Here is a 23,444-nt window from a genome sequence, read left to right on the forward strand (position 1 = left end):
GAAACAAGCAGCTGTTTCACTGGGGTCCTAACAAATAGATCATGAATTGATGCTCCTCATCTCTTCATTATCTTTCTGCAAGAATCAGCTGCCATCACGTGTCCTCTGCCTCTGTGCAGTGACACTGTAAGTGGAACTTGTCATCCCTCCCATCTGTAGCAGACTGCTTGGGAGGCAGCAGTCACTTACAACGTAACAATCAGAGGCCCTTGCTAATCTGGAGAGACCTTAAAAGAAACAGTGTGTAAGCCAGAGGAGTGTTCCACTGGTATGCACGAAGGAGCCCCCTCACTTATAAATGTACATTCCTGTGAAAATAAGGCCCTAAACTGTGCTTTCAGTGTAAACATTTCTTCTTTTATAAACAGCTGTTGAATTTTCATCAGAACTTAAAAACAAAATGATTTTTGTTTCAAGCTCTGGATGAAGCAACATAGTCTGTCAAAATGTTTTTAAGCGCTTTGATTTCTTTGTTTCAGTCAGGTTATTTTTTTAACCTTTCATTGTTTTATTTATTTATTTATTTAAATGACACCTTTTCTGGTGGTTTACAAGTGTTTTGCATTCAGACTCATTCTGCAAGATCTCACCCCTGGTATGCAAGTGTGAGACCTACCTCAAACTAAAAAGTCAGCGATCTTCATTTCAAGAAAAAAAATCTTGCCTGTGAAGTGGCAAGTGCTCATGCCATGGGATTGAGCCCATCCCCACATGGCTGAGAGACGATGTATGTATCAGAAAGCTGGAAATTTACAGGGTATATCAAAAACAGATTCAGACAGAACTGTTTGCATTTCACAAACCTTAAGAAGAACAAAAACAATCATGCATAAATGTAGAGATTAAAAAAAAAAAAAATCAATGAAGCAATTAAGAGTTGATTTCAAAGACAGTTACAAAGTATTATAAAGATATCAAATAAACGGGCCAGTGTTACTAAGAAAGGTTGTGAAAGTATAAACTTGAATGTTTGTGAGAATGAGAGAGAAAAAAATAGGTAGCTTATTGACTTTGATCCACATTCCTGCAACTATACCCAATTAGCTGGTGTGTAATTTAGTCTTTAATTTGGTTCTGCATCAAAACTTGAGGTCTCACCCTTGGTAATTTTTTTTCTTTTACATCCAGTCATTTATTGCAGCATTAAATCTGCCAGTAAGGACAGGGTCTATTCTGGTGGGCACTCAACTCCTGGAGTCTGATGAGAAGCTATTAACGCTATTAGTTAAGCTGGCTGCTTATTCCTGGATTCCACGCATGGCCATGACAGTTTGCTTTTTTCAGTGCATTAGACAAAGGAGGAAGGAAAACCAGTTCTTAAGCACAACCTTTAGCCCCTAAAATGGCCTGGCTCCTGATTGTTAAATAAATAACAATATATTTGAATAACCTTGCTTTTATCCCTCTCTTAGCATTCACTCTGTCATGGTAGCTAGCATCAGCTGGGAGATTCTTGCTGCCAGAGCCTATGCTTGGGCGCTCTGTAGCTGCAGTAAGGCTTTGTCAGTAGAGAGAACTCGTATCAGTTCTGGAGTCTGGCTGCCCTCAGGGCACTACACAATGTATATTTCTTCAGCTTACAGTTCATTTTAAAAACTGTGGTTCTTCTTTGTGCTTTTGCAAATGGCACTTCTAATGTTGTATTTTTTTGGAACAGCAGTCCTTTCCTATGATGGCTATCAGTGCTTGGGTATTGAAAAGCCAAGTGACCTGGTCACAGTCATCAGTGCTTTCCAAACACTGTCCAATGGGCGTTACTGCGGCAGACAGAAATTGCAAGCAGAGGCTGAATGGCAATGAGTCAGCCAGGCAGAAAGGCGTGAGAACAAAATGAATGGAAAGGCAATAAGCCTGCAATATTTCACCCTCCATGCTGAGTTCCTGGATAACCTCAATCTATCAGTGTTATCCATGTCTTGTATCTCATTGGCGCTGTAGTTACAGTACATTAGTGACATCATCAGTGAAGAGAAACAGCAAAGTGGATGCACTTCCACCACTGTGCTGAAACTATGATGAAGCATATAGGGGATAGCTAACACCAGGGTTGCTTGGGGCTTCTTAGGAACCTGAAATTTCCCTGCAGCTATCACAGAGCTTCCTAGAGAGCCAAGAAGAATATGTCCAAGCTTTTACTGGCTTCCCCCAAAGAAAAGAGAATGAGAGAGGCAGAAACAGAGGAAAGCATTCAGGAAAGCATGCCCATTCAGAAGGACAGTCACAAACATGGCTAGATGCTTTCCTGAGCAGGGGCCATAGTTGCAAAATGCAGGAAATGAGAGTAAGGAGGCATATAGCTGCCTCAGTAAATGATACGTACTGGAGTAATTTATGAATGGAAACCTGAAAAAAAAAAAAAAACAAAAATCACATACACAAAAGCAAAAACATTACCTGTGAGAGGCTGGGAAGTAACACAAAAGTTCAGTACCACAGAGGAGAGAGTTCAGAGGATAGGACTCGGACAGGATATCTAGAAAACGAGATAATCCTATCCTAGCCACACGCACACACACCACAATAGCTCTCTCAGAAAGTGTCACTCTGGCTATTTTATACAAGATTGGACAAAGCACTAAGAAATGTACAAGAGGAACAACCCAGCCACAGGATCCAAGGAGTTGGACTCATCAGATACTGTAAAAAGCCACTGATTTGAGACAGCCATTAACCTGGCATTCCCAACAAAGTGACTAACACATCAGACTAGCTGACTGAATCTAAAAATCAGGTAGTTGTCCACAGACCATCACCCATGCCCACAATTATTTGCACCAGTAATATAGAGACTGCAGAAAGAGCTGAACAGACTTCAGCCCAAAAGGCAATCACTTCCTCGCTTTGTCTGGAAGTTAGTCTCACAACATACCCTGGCACTAATTGCATTACAAAATGGGGGCCCGCTTACCCACATGTTTTCTATGCACCCTTGCCTTTGTTCACATAGCTTACTGGGTGTAGAAATAAAAACAACTAAAAAAAAGCTGATTTCCTATGACCATCACAGAAAACTCAGGCAGCCAGTAAGAACACAGCTCTTTAAAGAGATATAAAAACAAGATTTTTGTATTGAGATTCATGCCACAGATGGCACAGCAGACGAGGATTAATTCATGAATTGCGTTTCTTAAATGATATGATCTCTCCTTTCAGTTTCATATTTTCCCTTTTTGACTCAGAAGCAGGGATTTGAGATGCCCTCAAAGTTATGAATATTGCATGAACACGCATTACAAAAATAGCAGCAATAAAGCATGAAACCCAAACACAAATAGCCACGTTTTCAAATGTGAGCAACTGTGCATCCCACTTTCCTGTAAACTATTGTCTGTGAAAGTAGGGATACACACAAGCAACACACCTTGGCCCACCCTCAAAATGTTGTTTCCTAACATTTAGAGACACTAATCCTTGGTCTTTATTTCATCTAACAAATGCTAGGTTTGTCAATTATTCTACCTTATCCCTCCCCCAGGGAAGGGAGAGCTCAGCAGGCAGTTCATTAAGGGCTAAATTATACATTTCCTGTTAGATGGTAAACTGATCTGCTACATATTGTAGGCTGGTTTCTCTTCCATTCTCCACCAAATGCTTGCCTATGGAAGCATTCTGGAAAACCCAGTAATCCAATTGTTATTAGGATGTACTAATCTCTCAACGAAGGACTGAGAAACCATCCAAGGACTGTGTTTCCCTCTTGATAAATTTACCAAAACCAAACAGAGAAGACAGACCAGATGACCTTTAAGATCCCTTCCAACCCTGTGAACCTCTGATTTTAGAATGCAATAGGGGGCCACAGCATTCAGTGTAATACAAATAAAATAACGTTGACAAAAGTTATCCCTTTCCCATGTCCAAGATGAATCAGAAGTGAATGAGAAGAAAAAAACAGAACTGTGCACCATGAGAATGTTCAAAACCCCTCCTTCATTGCAGAGTTCCCTTAATTCAGGCAAATGTATGCCATCCAAATAAAACACATAACTGTGCTTCCGTTCACAATAGCTGTTTTCATTCATTCCTGTATATTAGCTCTAATAATAAGCTATGTCCCATGGCTCATCTTGTATTGCTCAACAGGCAGCATCAAAAAGTTAGACTTCAACACTCAAGTTCAAACAAGGGAAGGTAAGGATGGAGGGGGAAAAAAGGATAGAAAATGTTACTTACCCTTAAATATTCCAACACCATTCCGCTGTCTCTGCTGTGTGTGAGATGTGGGCCTCCCTTTGGGTTATATTTTCCAAATTTGGTCTTTGGGTAGGTGAAGAGTAGAAAGATTTGCACTTGATGATAAAGGAGACTGTAAAGTAAAGAGAAACAATTTAGTGGGGAATATTCTTTCATATACAGACATATCCGATCAAATTAAATTAGTGACACCTACATAAATGCTCCCTGCTGTTTTTTCACACACATACAAATATCTGAAACACCAAGGAGAATGCAGCTGTCAATGGTATAGAGAAATTTGTAGAACAAAACACGACGGTGTGGGGAAGGAGAGACAGTTCTTTAAATGCCAGCAGAAACAGTAGCAAAGAATGGTTCTGCTTCTAATTCACAGGATGCCACCCAATGCACTGGGACCTTTGTTAAATTGGGCTCACCCTCAGAACTTACTCTATCTAAGCAGGTCACAGAGAAGCAGGACTGGAAGGCACTTCCATAGGTCATCTAATCCAAACCCCTGCCTAAGGCAAGATCAGCCCTATCCAAACCATCTCATACAAACCATAATCTAAGCTCTACATAAGACTACCATCAACCCTGACACAACATAGACTTAACACCATAACCTGGCACAGGTAAAGCAGGAGAACCATGGCAGCCAATGTCCTGCTTCTGTAAGTTGTTGTCAATATATGCTCAAGAGGTCTGTAGAGACATGTGCCAGCATTTGGAAATGCTTGTCTTCAACAATGAATAACATATGGAGTAACAGGAGTGACAGAAGAAACCAGTTGCAGGTTTGCTTCACAGTGTGGCAATGGGGCCAGTACTAAGACAGCAAGAGGAAAATTAAGTGTTTCAGGAATCAAGATGAGCAAAAAGAATTGCTGGGAAGGGAATACTTTATTAGGGCAAAATCCAAGTCCATCTCATTTAAAATTGCTTTTATAAGCTGTATTAACTAAGCCAGAATAGGTATAGAGAACTACTCAGATCAGGCAAAATGATACAAAATCCTGGAATCTTCAGCTCTCCCAAAAACCCTGCACAAATAGGCAAGAGGTCCTTCCACACTCCACTGCAGTGTCAACAGACAGCATATGCCAACATTCATCCAATCCCTACTGCAACAAAAGCCTGAGTTATCGTGGAGAGAGATTAACTATAGATGAAATTTGGGGCTTAGCACATACCCCCCAAAGCAACGGTATCATTTCATGCCATCTGCTGTAACTGCATAGTTTCTTATAAGCAATTTCTTCCCTAACACACACAGACCCATGCATCCATTTACACATATACTCACACAAAACAAAGCTACAACAACAAACCGCAGGGTACGTGGCTGGTATACAATGCGTGTGAGGAGTTTGGTACCTTGAATACCGTGTGCCACTGTTTGATGTACAGTATCAGATTTATTTTTACACCTCTTCTCTGTCAACTTCACACTTGGCTCACACATGCGCTCTTAAGGTAATCTGCTAACCAGGTGAAGTGTCTGTCTTGAGCTATTTCCTTCTATTTGTCCCTAGCAATCGCACTGAATTTTACTACTACAGTTTTAAATCTTAATAACTTTATTTTTAGGTGATTAAAAGAACAGAGACAAAAACCAGAAAATTACAGTATTACTGTTACGTTTAAAACTGTCCAAACTTTTCTATCTAATTATTAACTCTCTCTCACACACACACACACACCACTCACCTCAGTTCTTACAGAGCAAAAAAAAAAAGAAAAAAGATAACCAAGTCTTAGAAGTTTTCAGAACATGCTAATTTTGGTAGTAAAATTCTAGAGGGAGGAACTGATCTTGTTTGCTCTCTAAAGCACCATATTCTGAACAGCACTATATAAACAAAAATATTTAATAATGCTCACAACAATGAGCACCATATATATTGCTTAAATAGCACTTTTCTGACATGTAAACTGCTTCACAAACCTGGTGACCTTCCCATTCCCATTTGACAGACTGGAGATACTAAAGGATGACAGAAGAACAAAGGCTAATTGACAGAGTTGGAAATAAAACCCTGAGCTCCTGACTCCATACCCAGGCCCCTACCTGCTATGGCCCACTGCTATGGTACCCAATGCCCATGAGTAGAAATGTTACTATTAGCAGTAATATTGACTCAGTACAAAATATAACTTTTGTTATTTAAAAATAATACCTGAATTTCAGACATTATATATCTCTTGTGCAGGCAGAGGGATTGAGGGCGTGAACACACCCACTATCCATTCAAGGATCCTGCAAACCAGCTCAGAATCCTTTCCAGATTCGCCTGCCTTCCTCCTGCTTCCAAATTGTTAGATAAAAGGTAAACCTAAAAAAGTAAGTAATATGAATTACTCATGGACAACAGAAAACTAAAGCTATTATTTCCCACATTGTTAATGTGTGTGGGTGTTTATATGTGAATATAGTCGGAAAACAGATGAACCTGATGCCTGAAGAGATGTCTCTTTTAAAAATATTCCAGGAAAATGCTGCTCATTCAAACTATGCTCTGTCCCTAGGTGTTTCCATAAAGACACTCCTAGCATTCAACTTGTAGCCAGATTGCAGCTCATTCTAGGTTTCACTTGAGAGGGGCCTCATTTATGGCTTTAAGTTAACCCACAAAACAAAAAAAGATAAGCACGATAAGCACGAAGCCACCAGGTGTGGTCTGACAAGAACTGCTCCCAGAGGTTTAAAGACTATATTTAGGTACTTGCTGTTTTATATGAACAGTCAGGACCCGGAATCCTAAGTGAGGGTTGATGTGTAGGAGGGGGCCAAGGAGGCTGCTAAGATGATTGGACATGATGGAGGAATAGACCATATGAGCAGAAGGATACATCTGAAATAGAAAGCACACACAGCACTGGTAAAAAGTACATCAACTACTAAATGGTCTGACTTGAAACCAAATACTCAGTTAACAACATGCCTGCAACCTCATTCTCCCCAAAGATTCATCTAACTCCTGTAATTTACAGCACTGACGCTTGGAAGCTGGGTGTCCCAGGGCAGTGGCAATAGGCTGCAGAAACTTTCACATCTGGGTTGCTGATCTGAGTCTACTCAGGGCGGCTGTGATGTAGCCATGTGACTGTTCACTGCTGCATGTGAAAGGCCTTAGTGCTTTCTGTCCTATTCCTAGCATTTGGGTTTCTTAATAACAGTACACAGAAGACTGGCTATGGTACAGTCCACTGAGAGAGAGTTCTCAATGAGAGCACACTGCCAAGATGCAGGGACATTTGCACTGCTGCTTTCTGGACCAGATTAGCTTGCACCTGAATTAATTTCAGTTTCCTGCCCATCCAGTACTTCTCACCTGCACTGTTAGTTTTCAAAAATATTTAAAGCTGGAATTTCTCAAAGAAGCCTAAGTGAGTGAGAAGCTCAAATCTCATTGGATTTCAGTGGGATTTGTGTGCCTAATTCCTGTAGGCTACAGTCAAAGTCATAACCTTCAAGTCTCAAATCTGTAGTCTAACTTCCCATGCTCATCAAAATAGCATTTCAAAGACAAATTCTCCCACTTGTTTTTTTACAGCAGCCACAAGCAAGAAAACATCTGTTACAAGCTGGTATTTTGGATGGTTCTTTTATGACCTTAGCCGCAATCCAACATATATGGCCCATTATGAAAGGACTATTTTATCACAGTACCACTCTGCAAAGAAAGGATACAAAAAAAGTCCTTTAAGGTAAATTGGAAGAGCTTTTTGTTGTTGCTGTTGCTACCTTTGTTATTTGAGTGGAATAGCAGGTGCTGTTGGCCTTTTCAGAAGGCTGAGGGGCCTCCAGGCAGGGACAGCTGCACAGGTTTAGCCATGTGTACTCCTGCTTGAAAAGAAGAGCCAGCTAAAATAAACCTGACATCCCCAGGTCTGGTTCTGGGCCTTTGCTATCACCTCCCCCAGGAAAAGTCTGAATGCCTGACAGTGTTTCCCAGAGGTCTGCTGCACCTTCCATCTTCGTAACCTTATTATAGCATGTCTATCAAGGGCAGGGGGAGGAAAGAGCCTTGAGAGTCAGAGTCCCAACAGCCATCAACACCAAGCACCAGCAGCTCATTACAGAACAAGGTGAAATTACAACAAGTTTGGGAATTTATATTAGTAACTGTATCCAGACAGTAAGAACTATGAAGACAGGGCTGAGCTACAGAGAAATGCATGATAAGCATGCCAGGTAGAAACATACTCGCCGGGTCTGTATGCTTATGTACAGTGCCATACTGTTTATGCCAAAGCCTGCCAAGAGCACAGAATACGCACTTTATCATGTCCATGCCCCTTTGTTCAAGGACACTCTCAGCTTTCTAACAGTATAACTCCAGCTTAACTTGGATCCAGTAAGAAAAGGGGAAGAAAGAGTTCATTTTTACCTGTCAGAAATTTACTGAGCTTAGAGTTAGCCTTGTATAGACTCCCCAACTCATATTTCAGCCTACCCTTAAAGTTCTTTAAGTTATTCAGAGTGCTAAGTACCTGGGAGGAAGGCAGTGAAGGGGATTTATAAGCATTCAGAAAGAGTTGAAAGATGCTGTACTGGAGTTTGGCTTTTTGAACTCAGAGGTCCTATTTCTGCTTAACTTAACCTGCCAACATGGGATCTCACTCAACTTCGCAGAGCAATAGGCTTCAGCACATGATAGATGAAACAAGAGTTGCTGATTCAGGTTTCCTGGCCAACATTTGAAGTGGCACATCTTTTTTAACTTTCCCAGTTCCTTCCTCCCCACGTCGAGAAAACAGATACTTGTTCTGGGGCTCAGCCATGGTGATCCCTGGCAGGGCTCCAACACTGCACAGATGGTTCCGATTTGGTTGCCCCATGCTAAATACAATCTGCGCAGGCTACGCGCATACCAAGTTCAAAGTCAAAATGAACATTTGTTCTACAACAAAACACACTGCAATGGCCCTTAACCAATTGTAACTGTTGCTACAGTCAGATAAGACCACAGGAGCATATATCATACCCAGTTGTTAGCACAAGCTCTGCGCTGCTAAACATATGAGTGGCAATGCAGACAGATCTATATTTTGTATTTCAGTATAAATTATAGAGCAGCATAATGGAACTGAAGAGGCAGCTCTGCTCTTCCCTGCATCAGTTCTTTCACATTTTTAAGCCCATTAGATTTCTCCCATTTAGTTGCTTTATTTTGGTTCCTTGCTGCATAAAATTGTTCCACATTCACAAAGCAGTGAAGCTGAATAAATAATCACAAACTTCCATGCAAAAGCTCTGCAAGCTGTTATGTAAAGGAGAGGGGGTATCAGCAGATAGAGATGACTTCGGAGCAACCTGAGGTTTAGTATTCTATGTCAGCTTGACACACAAGGGAAATAACCCTTTAATCCAGTGCAGTGTATTTCATTTACTGTAGTGTTATCCAGTTCGAAGATGTTATGAAAGGCATCCCCAGAGAGATTTAAGACTTCAAAAACATCCCAAGTTTGAACTTAATTCCACCATTCCAAAAGGCTGTAGCAATGGAAGATGACCTTTTATGTACCTCACATGCCAGGAGCCCTTCTGTCTCATAATGTCATGCCAAATTAGAATGCTCTCCTCTTGTGTTTTTTTTTTTAATTAAAAGCATCTGTCACTACTAATGACACAGCATAAAAAAAATCAATAACAAACAGAGATGAAAAATAGTGACGTCAAAAGAAACTAGCAGAGCCAGGGAACTGGGTAATCAGAAATAAGGATATTCACCTGCAAGTTACCACGTCAAACCCAATCCCAGCCCTGGTCGGTATGGAATGAACCGTGATTGTATGTTAATAAAACAGAAATTGAAAATGAAACGTATTAACAGATGTGATATTACATGGGAGTAAATACGTACTGTATGGTGATTAAGTGTAAATGGTTTACTGATCAATCAACATTATTTAGCTTACTGTAGTAATCTTATCTAAATAAACAATTAGAGTCCTCCTCTGGAAAGTTGCTCTTTAATATTAAGTGTAACTACTAATTTTTATTGTTTGAAAAGGAACTGGATGGGTCGGCTTCGACCTGGAAGGGTGTGGGCAGTGGGGTCCCGCAGGGCTCGGTCCTTGGACCGATACTCTTTAATGTCTTCATCAGCGACTTGGACGAGGGAGTGAAATGTACTCTGTCCAAGTTTGCAGATGACACAAAGCTATGGGGAGAAGTGGACACGACGGAGGGCAGGGAACAGCTACAAGCAGACCTGGACAGGTTGGACAAGTGGGCAGAAAACAATAGAATGCAGTTCAACAAGGAGAAATGCAAAGTGCTGCACCTAGGGAGGAAAAATGTCCAGCACACCTACAGCCTAGGGAATGACCTGCTGGGTGGCACGGAAGTGGAAAGGGATCTTGGAGTCCTAGTGGACTCCAAGATGAACATGAGTCGGCAGTGTGACGAAGCCATCAGAAAAGCCAATGGCACTTTATCGTGCATCAGCAGATGCATGACGAATACATCCAAGGAGGTGATACTTCCCCTCTATCGGGCGCTGGTCAGACCGCAGTTGGAGTACTGCGTGCAATTCTGGGCGCTGCAATTCAAGAGGGATGCGGATAACCTGGAAAGGGTCCAGAGAAGGGCCACTCGTATGGTTAAGGGCCTGCAGACCAAGCCCTATGAGGAGAGACTAGAGAAACTGGACCTTTTCAGACTCCGCAAGAGAAGGTTGAGAGGCGACCTTGTGGCTGCCAATAAGTTCATCACAGGGGCACAGAAGGGAATTGGTGAGTATTTATTCACCAACGTGGCCCTGGGGGTAACAAGAAATAATGGCCACAAGCTAGCAGAGAGCAGATTTAGACGGGACATTAGGAAGAACTTCTTCATGCAGGGGGTCGGACTCGATGATCTATTGAGGTCCCTTCCGACCCTAACATCTATGAATCTATGTAATCTTTGAGATTTGAGTCACTGAATTACCACACCAAGAGATTCAGGGTTTGTATTTAAATTAAAGGTAAATCTGAATTTAAAAAAAAATATTGTTCCTAAACAAAATAGCAAGCTAATTATAAAATTATTTGTAATGTTAAATTATTTAGCCCATTAAATGTAGTACAAATAGATTTATTGTATCATTAATGCTTAGAAATGTTCAGTCAACGCAGCTGAAAAATATAAATGTGTCAAACATGCATCACTCTCTAATCTTACTATTTTTTTAAACACCTTATTTCATGGTAGATAAGTGAAAAATCTTTTTACCTGACTTAGTGAGAGGCTCATTTACTCATGCAAATTTGAAACCAAGTGTCATAATACAATGAAATTATAAAAACATATCAAAAAGAAGTTAGCAAGTCACTAAATTTAGCTCCTAATGGAGTTCAATCCGCCTTACACAGTTGTATGTTAATGAAGAACAGCTACAGCACTCTGTAAACATCAGACTGCAGTTTAAAAATCATTATATGTGCACTGAATTTTGGAAGGAAGCATTTCAGATTTACAGGATTCTGCATCTTGATTCGAGGGAAGCTTGAATTTTTATACTAGTTGAGATTAGAAATATGCTTAGTAAAAATAAATTAAAATGTATTATAATTATCTCACTACAAGTGCTCAGTTGTGCATATTCTATCATGTACACACAGTTTTAGTTAACCTTCTTGCAGTTGCTGATACTGGTGCAGAACCTGAAATGATTAGTGGCTGGATATTTTGTATTTGTAGGGCTCTTCTAACTCAGTATGAAACCTCAAGGTCTGAGCTTATGAAGCCCTGACTGCATGGTCAATGAATGCTAAGGACACTTACACCTCACAGGATCAGACCTTGAATGTCATTAGAGTAATGTCAGATGAAAATTCATATGTTATGACAAAATTAAACCACGGGCTCAATCTCTATCACAGATAACCTAAGGACAGTACTGGAACAGTCTCTGAAGAAAAGGATCCTATCTATCCTTTAGGCCAGGAGCAACCCAAGAGCATGGAAAGGGGAGGACTAGGGAAAAAAGAACAAAACATAACATTAAATGGCCATGTGGTTAAGCATGCAGAGTGTTCTGAATTCCTATTTACCATTGGTAATGTTGTCATTGTGCTAAGTTCTTCACAGACCTAAAAGGCAACAGATGTCTTCACAGAGAAGCTTGACTAGGAAGCTCCCAGGAGTGTACCATTTAGGAATTTCCCGGCAGACGCTCAGGCTTGGTTACTGACAACTTGGTCCCCGGACTGACTAAAGCCTTGGGAGACTTCCAGAGCAAGGGAGGAAGCAACTGCTGCCATTAGCTACAATATCACATTTGTAGAGAAAACCCTTGAGAAGTCAAGAGAATACAACAATCTCTGGGTAATCCTCCTTGGTTTGAAGGATAGTGGCTGTACCATGGAACTGTGGCCATGTAGCCTTGCAGAGAAATAAAATTCAGGCAACATGTTGGCTAGAAGTTAAAAAACCAAGGAAACGCACTGAATTCCAATCAGGCCTGGGCCAAAGAGTCACTGCATCACCCTTAGACAAGTCAGCTGACCTTCCTGAACCTCTACCAAGTTGTAGGTAAAACCAGGATCATCAATGAAAAATCATCTCATTGTACTTTTTTGTGTGTACAGCAAACAGCATTATTTCTATAAATATATAGACTGATTGGTTGGACCACAAAGCCTGTGATCAAGCTGTATTTTTAACCACAAAATCATCCTTTTCGCTTAAGAGATGTAATGCATGTTCAGGATAGAGGATAGAAGGAGAATATGTTCTTTATAAGTGTAACATAATTAATTTTTTATATTTTGCATACGATTTGGGGGCGTGTGACACTGCACTACATTCCACTCTGTTTTATTGCCACAGTTCTGAATTTTATTTTTATCCTGAGTTAGATTTGAATTAGGGTTTGCAAAAGACAAAACAGCAAACTGTAATCATCCAGTGTGCCAATTAAGCAAAAGATACCCTGGAAATTAAAACTAAATGCCAAATCTATGAAAAGAAACAGACAGCACTCTCAGAAACAACAAAAAAAAAATTAAAAGAACATGTTCTTGGCAGTCCAAAAATGTATCCAAGGCAGTTATATAACTTACTATCATCCTTCACATCTGCATATTGTATATCTTCATCAAATTGTGTATGTTTTTACACATTTATAATCAAGATTTATTGAAGTTGATTCCATAAATTTCATTTAGTTGTTCACTGCTGCTATTTGTTTCCAAGGCAACAAATGCACTTTGCCCAAGCTGAACGGTAAATCATGATTGTTCTGAATTTGGGGGTCTTTGCCCCTTGTGCTGTGGAATGGATGCACTTTGGAGAGCAAGTAATAGTGCCAGCACTTAGGCAACAATAATTAGCAACAGATTTGGTTGAAAGTTAAAAAAAATAAAATCTGTGCTATGAAAGAATAAGGCAAAACCCAACACATGGATGGTGGGCTGCCCACAAAGAACCGCTCCTCTTTGCTGACAAAGAAAAGATCCATGCAACGCTCCCACCCTATCTAGTTTGCACCTAGAGTTGCCAAAGGTTGAAAAACCCATTCTCAGGTTCAGGAGGAGACTGAAGGCTAGTTCTATCAGTTTTTCTTCTCTGTCTCATAGATGCTGCAAAAAGGAATAATAAAACAAAACAGAAAAACCTACAGAAAATATTGGAACTTCCAAATCATATAGAACCCTAACCTAATATCTGCCGTATCAAAGATGTTTCTACAAAACACTGTGGATCATTAGAGGTGGGTGCAGCAATCTGAGTGGAAGAAATGAGGGTTTGAGTCAGAGAGAACCTGCACGGTTGCTTCTGACCAGTCTGGCTTACTTCAACTACCAATAAATGTAGTCCAGAAAGATGGCCAAGTTAGGATACTGACCCAGAATGCGAGTGCTCTACTGAAGAGCAACATGAACCCAGGGCCCATTCACAGTTACAGATAAATATTAAAAAACAGTAAGCAGCAGCAGACTACAATACACACATATCCTCCACCCTGCAGAAGCCTGGTGCAAATCATGAGTGATATGCTCTATTCTGCACATGACGGGTACAACCAGTTTAAAGTGGTTACAGAGGAAAGAAAAGCTCAGAACTTCAGAAAGACAAGTAGGACAATACAAATCAATTCCTGAGACTGAACACAGGGACTAAATGGAGTTAATATGTGCAGACTTCACCAGGGAAAAGCCTTGCATGAAAAGCCATTAGCTCAGCATTTTGGAGAACTAAAGCAGCCTTGTACTAATGCCTACATTTCAAGGGGACAGGGCATTTTTAGAAAGACAGATTAGTTATTCTTGTCCACTTTTAATAAGCAACTTCTCAGTCACTACAGAAGTGCTGTGTAAGAGATAGTTGGGAACTCACCCTCACCGAGCAAGGATACTGATGCTGTTTGGTGCAGTCAGCAACTATTAACACTGACATATACTAATACACTTTAAAGAGGAGACAGGGCCAACTTCCAATTTCAAAATACACTAGAAAAACCCTAAGGTAGTTGCAATGATTTCAAATAAGATGCTCCAGATTTATGAGGGTGTAAGTTAGATCCATTTTGTTTAATCAAGTTTCAAAAGCTCTATTGCCTAGTATAGTCCCTTCACTATGGACATGATTCCCAAAGTGATTGAGAGAGAATATTTCTGATGACAATAGCCACTTATTATTATTTCCAACTGTAGGCACATCTAAAGCTTTCTGCTTTGATTATAAGTGCAACTCCACATTTAAAAAGGACAAAGAATTTGCCATATCAAATTGCCTCAGTGATCCAAGGACTCAAACACGTTGCCTTCAGCAGCATGGCTACGTCCAGTAAAAATAACCCCTCTATGCTGCTCCTTGGCAGTGGCACAATGCCGTAAATAAAGAGAAACTTCCTTCCTGACAGCTCCTGACCTGAATCATGCAGATTGATTGCTCCTTATTAATAATGTTGTTATTGACCATAAGATTTCTCCCCCTTCTTACAACCGCAGAGGTAATAGACCCTGAAATGTGTTTTTACCATTGGATTGTAGCCTGTCACATGTCACGGTACTGATTGCATGGCAGCAATAGGACCAAAAAATGATAAACAGAGGCAGAAACAATATTGTTTCAATTTTAAGAGCAGTGGAAAATAGGCCTTTTATTATCATGTATCAAGAGTGGAACAAACTTCTAAGAGAATCAAAGTATCAAAATAGCCAATCTTCAACTTTTCCTAGGAAACACCTGGCCCAGGTATGTTCTGTTGCTTTGAAAACACCAATGATGCATTTGATGACATTCTGTGCAACCAAACAGTTCAAATAATGACATCACTATAAGTGTAAGGAAACGGGGAGTTGCATTACAATAGCTACTAAATACCATATCTAGCCAAATCCAAGATAACTTTGAATTTAAGATCTCCGCTCCTTCCCCCCAGAATTAGAATCTCTACCTGGAAAATTCATAAATGCTATAATTTTCCATGTACAGAAACTAATTATTGGAGGGTCATTCTAAATTTGTTCCCCTACCCCCACTGCTACAGCAAAGAAAGCAGTGGCAGGGAGGCAAGCATCAGGAAAGCAGGAGGTGGGGAGATATAATGAGGAAGGGGATGGAAGGGAGTAGGCAGTGGGGCAGAGGTGGGGGACAGTGACTGTGGCTCCAACTCCACCCCTGAGCCTGGGGCAGGGTCAGAACCAAAGCAGCTGCCTGCCCCCACCTCCTTGTACTCAAATCCAAGACAATGAGTGGCGCCCCCCTACCCCAGGCTGAATAGAGAAAAAAAACCTCATCTTGTGTTTGAGTAAATATGGCATAACCAAATTCTCTAATAGCAAAACTTAAATCCATTCTACAAATTCTGCCATCTATTTGAAGGTGAAACAAAGGTATCATTGCATTCCTCATCAGACACTGAAGTGACAAACTATATTAAATATTCCAATTAAAGTAGCTCTTCATCTTCTGTTTTACAGTGTAACCTCTTCATTCATGACTGCATGTACTGCTGTTTATATGAGCATGAAAAATAATCTGAACCAATGGCACCTCCTCACTTCACACCACGCTAAAATGAAAAGTGGCACAGAGGTTGCAATCCACATGTAAGACAAATCATCCTCTTTCAGGAATGGCAACAGAAATGCACATTCCAGCACTTGGACAATGACTAGAATATTTTTATACTCAACATTTTTAGCTGCTCAGGAAATATTCTCCAGCCATCAGCACAAAAGTAGTTCTCTTTGAGCAGCTTATTAATAGCTATAGGTAACATTTGTGTGCTATAAAAAAAAGCCTCCATTTTTACCAGCCTTTGCAAGTGCTACTTTCCTTTTCACAGTCTTTCGCTTGCACTTTCAAAATTGGCTTCCCCCTTATTTCTTAGACCATGCAGCTGGGGGAGGAAAGGGAATGTAATGGAGTACTTTGAATCCATTCTTACACATCCTGCAAAGAATGGCAGTCAAGTAAATTTCCCTTGCCAGCTGTTTAAAAAAGATTCTATCAAGGTTGAAGGGACCAAAATTGAACATGTTGGCCCAAATTCTTCTCTGGATTATTCACATGGCTCAACAAAGAACTGGGCTGCCAATGACAGAAAGCCAGCTCTATTTTAATATGTCTTCCTGAGTGTAAAATCCAAGTGCCTGAGCCTGCACATGCACATAAACACGTTCACTTCCTCTCTCTTTTCACAATACTATCTGCCCTCTAAAGTAACAATCATCAACTGCCAGTTCCCAAGCTGGGTGAAAGCACATATCTACAAATGCAGTCATACCTGTGCATGTGACACTAGCACCTGTGTATCACACCACCTGCCTGCCCCCACCGCTTCCCCCAACTGAGTCCATTCTAACGAAACAGCAAAGGACTGAAATGCTTGAAAAAGCCCCGATTTTCCTCTTTAGCTTTTGTCAGTGAAGCTAGCAGCGTGAGCTACCAAGCTGTGGAGATCTCTCCCCATTCATGGGGTGGGCATTTCACCCTCAGAAACAGGACATAAACAATCATTTTGGCTTTATGAGGCTGCCTACATTGCTCTCTGCCCATGTACTGGAATCACCAAATCTGGCTCTTTTTAGACCCACCATTCTGAAAATTCCCCTTTCCTGCATGTCAGTGGGAGAAAGGAAGAGTAAAACACCTATTAATTGAGAGAGTACCTCTTCACCACACAGACAGCTTCCTTAGCTATCAGTCCTAGTAGGAGAATTTTGTCCTACTTCTCTCAAAAACCTCTGGCAAGGTAAGGGAAAGGCAGACAGGCATATAACCAAGTTCAAGACCTATGCCCACTTCTTCTGACATGCCTGTGAGGGGTGGACTTCAGCCATTGTGCTGTAGTGACTCACTTACAATGACTAGGAACGAACAGCAAAGCTGGGCATTAAATGCTGGCAGTGCTCTTACCCCCCAACCCTGTGAGCAGCTCCATGCTGTGTGCAGGTGGCTTCTTTGATTTCTGATTACTTGTCATGCTTGACTTTTGTTGGCTTTGTGCCTAGGCCAAACTTTCTAGTGAATGGGACAGCCGTGTAATGCACAGCCTCCACACGTGACATCTTGGGACTTGCACACTGGGGAAGAACATTTACAGTAGCCAATGTTGCTTGAAAGAGTTGTAGTAAGTTAAAACTAAACCAGGGCAGTTTACTTCTGAATTACACAGGACAAAGATAGCACAGTTTAGCTTCCACTTACTAGAGGATAGGTGTGGGCACACAAAACAGTTACCATGGACCAGATGAGGTACTGTATCTTCTCCACCCCTTTAACTATGCATAATTTCTTTGTCTGCCCACAAACTGCAGCAGCAGTGCCAGATGGTGCAGGAGAACTATAGACCTTTTTAGACTCCAAGCATCCCTTGCTAAACTCAAGGCATCCCTCGGAAAATGCCAGCTTGTTTTTTGATTACAGAAAAATACAAGCAACTTTTCAGTTGCAAAGAACTCAGAAAGACCACCATAGGTCAGAATGTTTTTAACTCTATGAATTCCTATTGAAATCTTTGTGGATTTATCCTGGGAATCAAGTTTGCACACTTAGCAATGCTAACAGTGCAGGGCACCCCACAGCACCCCTGAAAGGATCTCAAGGCAACCTTGGTTGAAAACCACCAGTCTAGAGCAAATGTGTCAAACTCACCCCCATCCCCTTGGATTCCTCACAGGCTGGATCTGGACAGGGTGGTGGGATGAACAGTAGGGGTTAATGCACCCCTCATCGGTCACCCCCCCACTGCTCTCACAGTTCTTCAAGGGGGCTTCATGTCTCAGATTTTGGTGGCAGATCCCACCCCTGAATTCCCACTCCCTCTGCCAACCCTGCAGGCCAGACAACACAGCTCTATGGACCATTAGTTTGACACCCCTTGTTAGAAATAACAGGATTGGGGCTGATTGGCAGGAATATGTCGGTTTCAATGAAAATTTTGTCAGAAAAGTCTCTTGGGTTATATATATGGAAATAGATACAAGAGAAAGCACTTGCCCTCACCCAAAAGATTCAATAGCACTGGGCTTGGAGATGGAGGTTCAAGTGGCTGCTCTGCCTGATAGAGCAGGTTCTTCATCCCAGATCACTCTGAACCAGGCAGAGCTCTATCCTGTGGGATACAGATTCAGTCTCCCTCTTGCTGGCTGAATGAATATTTAGTGATATATACAAAGTGCAACAGCTCCAATAGCAGAGACTAAGGCCAGGTTTACCAACAAGCTTCTGTAGGCATGTCTACATCAGTCAAGGGGTATGAAGTGCTGTGATCTGTGACCAACATATTGTGCTGACAGAAGCCCCATGTGTAGGTGCAGTTATACCAGAAAGATGTTTTCACCAGCACTGCTATTTTACTTTTGGGGAGTGGTGGTACAAGTAATTCCATAGGGAGAAGCTTTGCCTGTGGAAAGTGTCCACAGAAGGAGCAGGTTGCTGGTATGTGATACTGGAGAAGTACCTATTGAGTAAAGCTATGTGTAAGCTAGGAGTGCTTTATTAGTACAGTACACTATACCAGCAAAACACTTTTAGTGCTGGACTTATTTGTATAGTTTATTCCATCACCTTAAGCAAAGCAAGCTATAACAAGAACCAGCACTGTTTCACCAGTATAACCATACATACATTAGGTTAGCGGTCAGCACTGTTCCCTGGTGGTGGGTTGGAATGACCCAGCTCAGATCTGAGGCAAGTGAGTGCTAAGATCTGGCTGCCACTACCACTGCTTCTCTCAGCCACCTAGCTACCCCCACTGCTGAAGCCCCAGTTCCATGGGTCGGATCCAATGGTTCTGCAGGATGGATCCAGCCTCCAAGCTGTAGATTATCAACTCTTGCACTAGGGAATTTTCTGGGCACAGCTGTGGCAGTCAGAGATTACGCTGACAGAAACTTTTAGTGTAGACAAGGCCCAAGAAAGAAAAGCTAAGTCTGGTGATTAGAGTACTGGAATGAGCTCTGGGAGACCTAGCTTCAAATCTATGTCTGATTCAGACCGACCTGGGGTGAAAAACTCTCATCTGAATCAGGCTAATCACCTGCTTGAATCGAGGTCTCAACATACCATGTGGTGTTTTAAGCACTGGGTCACTGATTATTTCGAGGTGTCTTTCATATCTTTTGTGAAAACATGTTTTTTGTCCTAAGGCAGGATGAAACAAATTTTGAAACTTCAACATTTTTGGTATAAAGTAGAGCTGCTTTCTGGCCAGTATTACTGAAGTCCTCATTTGGAAAGGGATTTTTTTAAATTACTCTGTAGTAATCAAGTGGACATTTTAAAAATGGGGAAAATGGAGAGCAAGCAAGTTCAGGTCTATTAAACATCGTGCCATTCCTTTCATGGTAAGGCTCTGAAAGCTAATAGTAAATATGGTTGTCTGGGGTGTAGGTTGTAGTCGTGTTGGTCTAAGGACATAGACAGACAGGGTTCTTTGGGTGAATCTGATATCTTTTATTAGACCAACTTAAATAGCTGGAAAACAATTTTTAAGCAAGCTTTCGGATTCAAAAACCCTTTGTCAGGCTAAACAAGTTTCAGCAGTTGGTGTGTGATCTTCCTGGATGGAATGAAAAGTAGAGAAGCCAGAGGCTGGGCTGGTATGCATTGTCGCTGTTGAGTTTGGCATCTTTCTTTTTCATGTTGTGCAGTTTCCATTTCAAACGGCTGAATTCAATATCTTCCATGTTACAGGGGCGTAGGTTGTAGCCATGTTAGTCTAAGGACATACGCAGACAAGGTTCTTTGCGTGAATCTGATATCTTTAATGAATCCATAACCAATATGGTTGTCTAGCACTGATCTTGAAAGAACGTGCACCATTTACCAAAGCCAATTGGTTTGAATGCACCAAAACAAGGCAATCCAAAGAGTTCATTATACAAGGGCATGAGCAAGACAAAACAATATTCTTCTTTAAAGTGCTGCATCTGGGAAGGAAGAACCCCCAGCACACCTACAGGCTGGGCATCGCTAACCTGACCAGCACTACAAATGAAGGGGACCTGGGGGTAACAATAGACCTCAGCATGAATATGAGCCGGCAATGCGATGCAGTAGCCGCTAGGGCCAATAAAACTCTGGCATGCATCAATCGATGCATCTCTAGTAAATCCAAAGAAGTGATTCTCCCACTTTACTCAACATTGGTGTGGCTGCAGCTGGAGTACTGCGTCTAGTTCTGGGTGCCGTACTTCAACAAGGACGTGCTAAAGCTCAAGAGGGTCCAGAGAAGGGCCATCCGCATGATCAGGAACTTGCATGGCAAGCCATATGAGGAGAGATGGAGGGATCTCGGACTCTTCAGCCTAAAAAAAAGAAGGCTGAGAGGGGACCTTGTTGCAGCTTACCGCTATATCAGAGGCGTACATCAGGGGCTTGGTGAACAACTGTTCACCAGGGCGCCCTGGGGGAAAACTCGAAACAATGGCCACAAACTCCTGAAAGATAGTTTCAGGCTGAACATTAGGAAAAACTTCTTTACAACTAGGGTGTCCAGACTATGGAACAAGCTCCCCCCAGAAGTGGTGTAATCATCTACCCCAGAGGTCTTCAAGAAAAGACTGGATGGTCACCTGGCTGGGGTCATCTGACCCAAGATGTCTTTTCTGCTCATGCAGGGGGCTGGACCTGATGATCCTTTGGGGTCCCTTCCAGCCCTATGATTCTATGAAATTATCCAATCGCCACAGAGATACTACATATGCGGGAATGACAATAAAGGAATTGTATCCCCTGGGATACACATGGGCACTTGTAAATGGATTTTCTTGTATACAATTATATTAACAAAGCCAAAAGAAAAAGGCCATTGTTACACTGTGCTGGAATATCAGCAGTACTCAGCTACAGTTTTTAGTCTTTCAAAATAAATGGCTTTGCTAATTATTAGCCCCAGAAATGTTATAAGGAAGGCTACTTTCTGCACACTATTTATTGCCTACATACAAAACAAACAAAAAAATAGTTCAGTTCCTCATTCGGGTCAAGAGAAAAGATAGGAGTGTATAAATTTTGACTCCCAGTGCAGCTTAAGTTAAGTTTTTTAGGATTTCTTTGTATTGGTTTTCCTGTCTGTTAAATTCTCTCTTACCTCCACTCATGTTTTTTAAAACAACCAGTTGTTTTCATGTTTGTCATGCGCTGTGAAAAAGTGAAGACTATATATAATAAAGCATCACATACCAATCTTAGGTATTTCTAATGCACTCACCACCTTGGCCAGTAAGTGCTAGTTAAACATGATGAAACGGGGAGAACAATCTGGGCAAATCAGGAGCCATCTAGGCTCTGTATGAGACATGAGAGGTACAAAGCCCTATAGTGGGGTGGGCAAAATATGGCCTGTGGGCCATTTTAGGCAGGGCCCCTAAAAAATTTAGAAAATTAATACTTACCTACCCCTGGCTGCCTATCAAAGATGACAGGAGCCAGCAGCAGTAGGACCCAGGGGATGCCACAGCACAACCCTGCAACAGCAAGGCCCGCCTGGCTCTGGCGCCCCAGCCGGAAGCCCCTTTCAAGCAGAGGCTTCTAGGCTGGGACCGTGGGGCCGTTTCCGTCTCCCTGTGCCAGAGTGGGGAATTCAGGTAAAAAGGGAGGGCAGGGAGGCAGGGTAGGACCACAGATGATTGCCCCAGCCCTCAGGGCTAGGCTGGCTCCTGCTGAGTCCTGCCATCATGGCCATGCAGCTGGGAGTCATGTGGTCCAGGAGCTGCCAGCATGCAGGCAAGAAAGTGGGGAAAGTGGCGGTGGGAGTGGGGGGTAGTGGAAGCAAGCGGGTGTGCGGGAAAGCGAGGACAGTGCCAGTGGGGCCCAGAGTGGGGTGGCAGGAGCGTGAGGCATGGGATTGCAGGGGTCTATGGAGCTGGGCTGGGCTGTGTCAGCAGGGAGAGAGGCGAGCTGACCTGGCTTCATAGATCCCTGCTAGCTAGGACCCCGTGCTCCTGCTGTCCTGCTTTGGGCCCTGCTGGCACTAGCCCCAGGACACCGGCATGGGTTCCACACTCCTGCCTGGCTGTCACGGGCTCCCATGTGCCCACTTGCTCCCATTCCCCCCTCCCCTGCCCTAGCCCTGAGATACAAGGGGGACCACCATGCGCAGCCCCGACCCCACAGGCTCACCCACCTGGGTTGAGCAACGCAGGGCCGGCCCATCCTATCCTGTGAAACCTGTGGCCACAGGAGGACCTCCCACCCCAACTGTCAATACAGCTGCTGCTGGCTTCTTCATTCTAAGATGACAAACCTTCTTCCCCAAAGGAGCACCTCCAAGGGCAAGGGGAGGGACTTCTGGTAGCAAAGGTCAGAGTTTGTGGGGCAGGACTTCTGGTCCCAAGATAGTAACCAGGGGGCAGGGCTGCCCAGGCAGTCTTCAACAGCTTGTCAAAACTCAACAAGCATCCCTTCAACTGAAATAATTGCCCACCAATGCTCTATAGAAACATTGCAGAGTGAAGCTCCTAGGGCTAGCAGGAAAAGTAACACCAAAAAATGGTTAGAGCCAGTCATCTCATACCCCATCTACAAACTATTCATCTGTTTTCCTTCTCAGTCCCATCAATACATTTCCATCTCATCCTGGTATGTCTACCTTCAAGCTAAATAATGGCTTCACACACAACCAGCACGTACACACACACACAAATGTGAACCGATGTGAATGTTGTTCCTGTGTGAACATTCATGCCAATTTGAGAGCAATACTAGCAGAGATCACCTTAAATAGTAAGGCTACCACTGACCAGCTGACACTGCATCTCATGGTAATTACCCAAACCTGTAGAAAACCATACAGAGCACTACATGGAATGCACTT

General features: G+C 42.3%; 1 protein-coding gene across 1 annotated transcript in view; it reads right to left on the reverse strand.

Annotated features, from left to right (window-relative positions):
• NEXMIF (neurite extension and migration factor) overlaps nt 1-23,444 on the reverse strand; it is a 255,007-nt gene that overhangs the window by 75,747 nt on the left and 155,816 nt on the right. Inside the window, exons 4-5 of the mRNA XM_025214451.1 lie at nt 6,357-6,512; nt 4,174-4,306 (exon numbers count right to left, since the gene is read on the reverse strand). The gene's annotated coding sequence lies outside the window, so the exon portion shown is untranslated. The remainder of the gene's footprint in view (nt 1-4,173; nt 4,307-6,356; nt 6,513-23,444) is intronic.

The sequence above is a fragment of the Alligator sinensis genome, unplaced genomic scaffold (genome assembly GCF_000455745.1).
Source record: "Alligator sinensis unplaced genomic scaffold, ASM45574v1 scaffold1196_1, whole genome shotgun sequence".
In the NCBI taxonomy this organism is placed as follows: domain Eukaryota; kingdom Metazoa; phylum Chordata; order Crocodylia; family Alligatoridae; genus Alligator; species Alligator sinensis.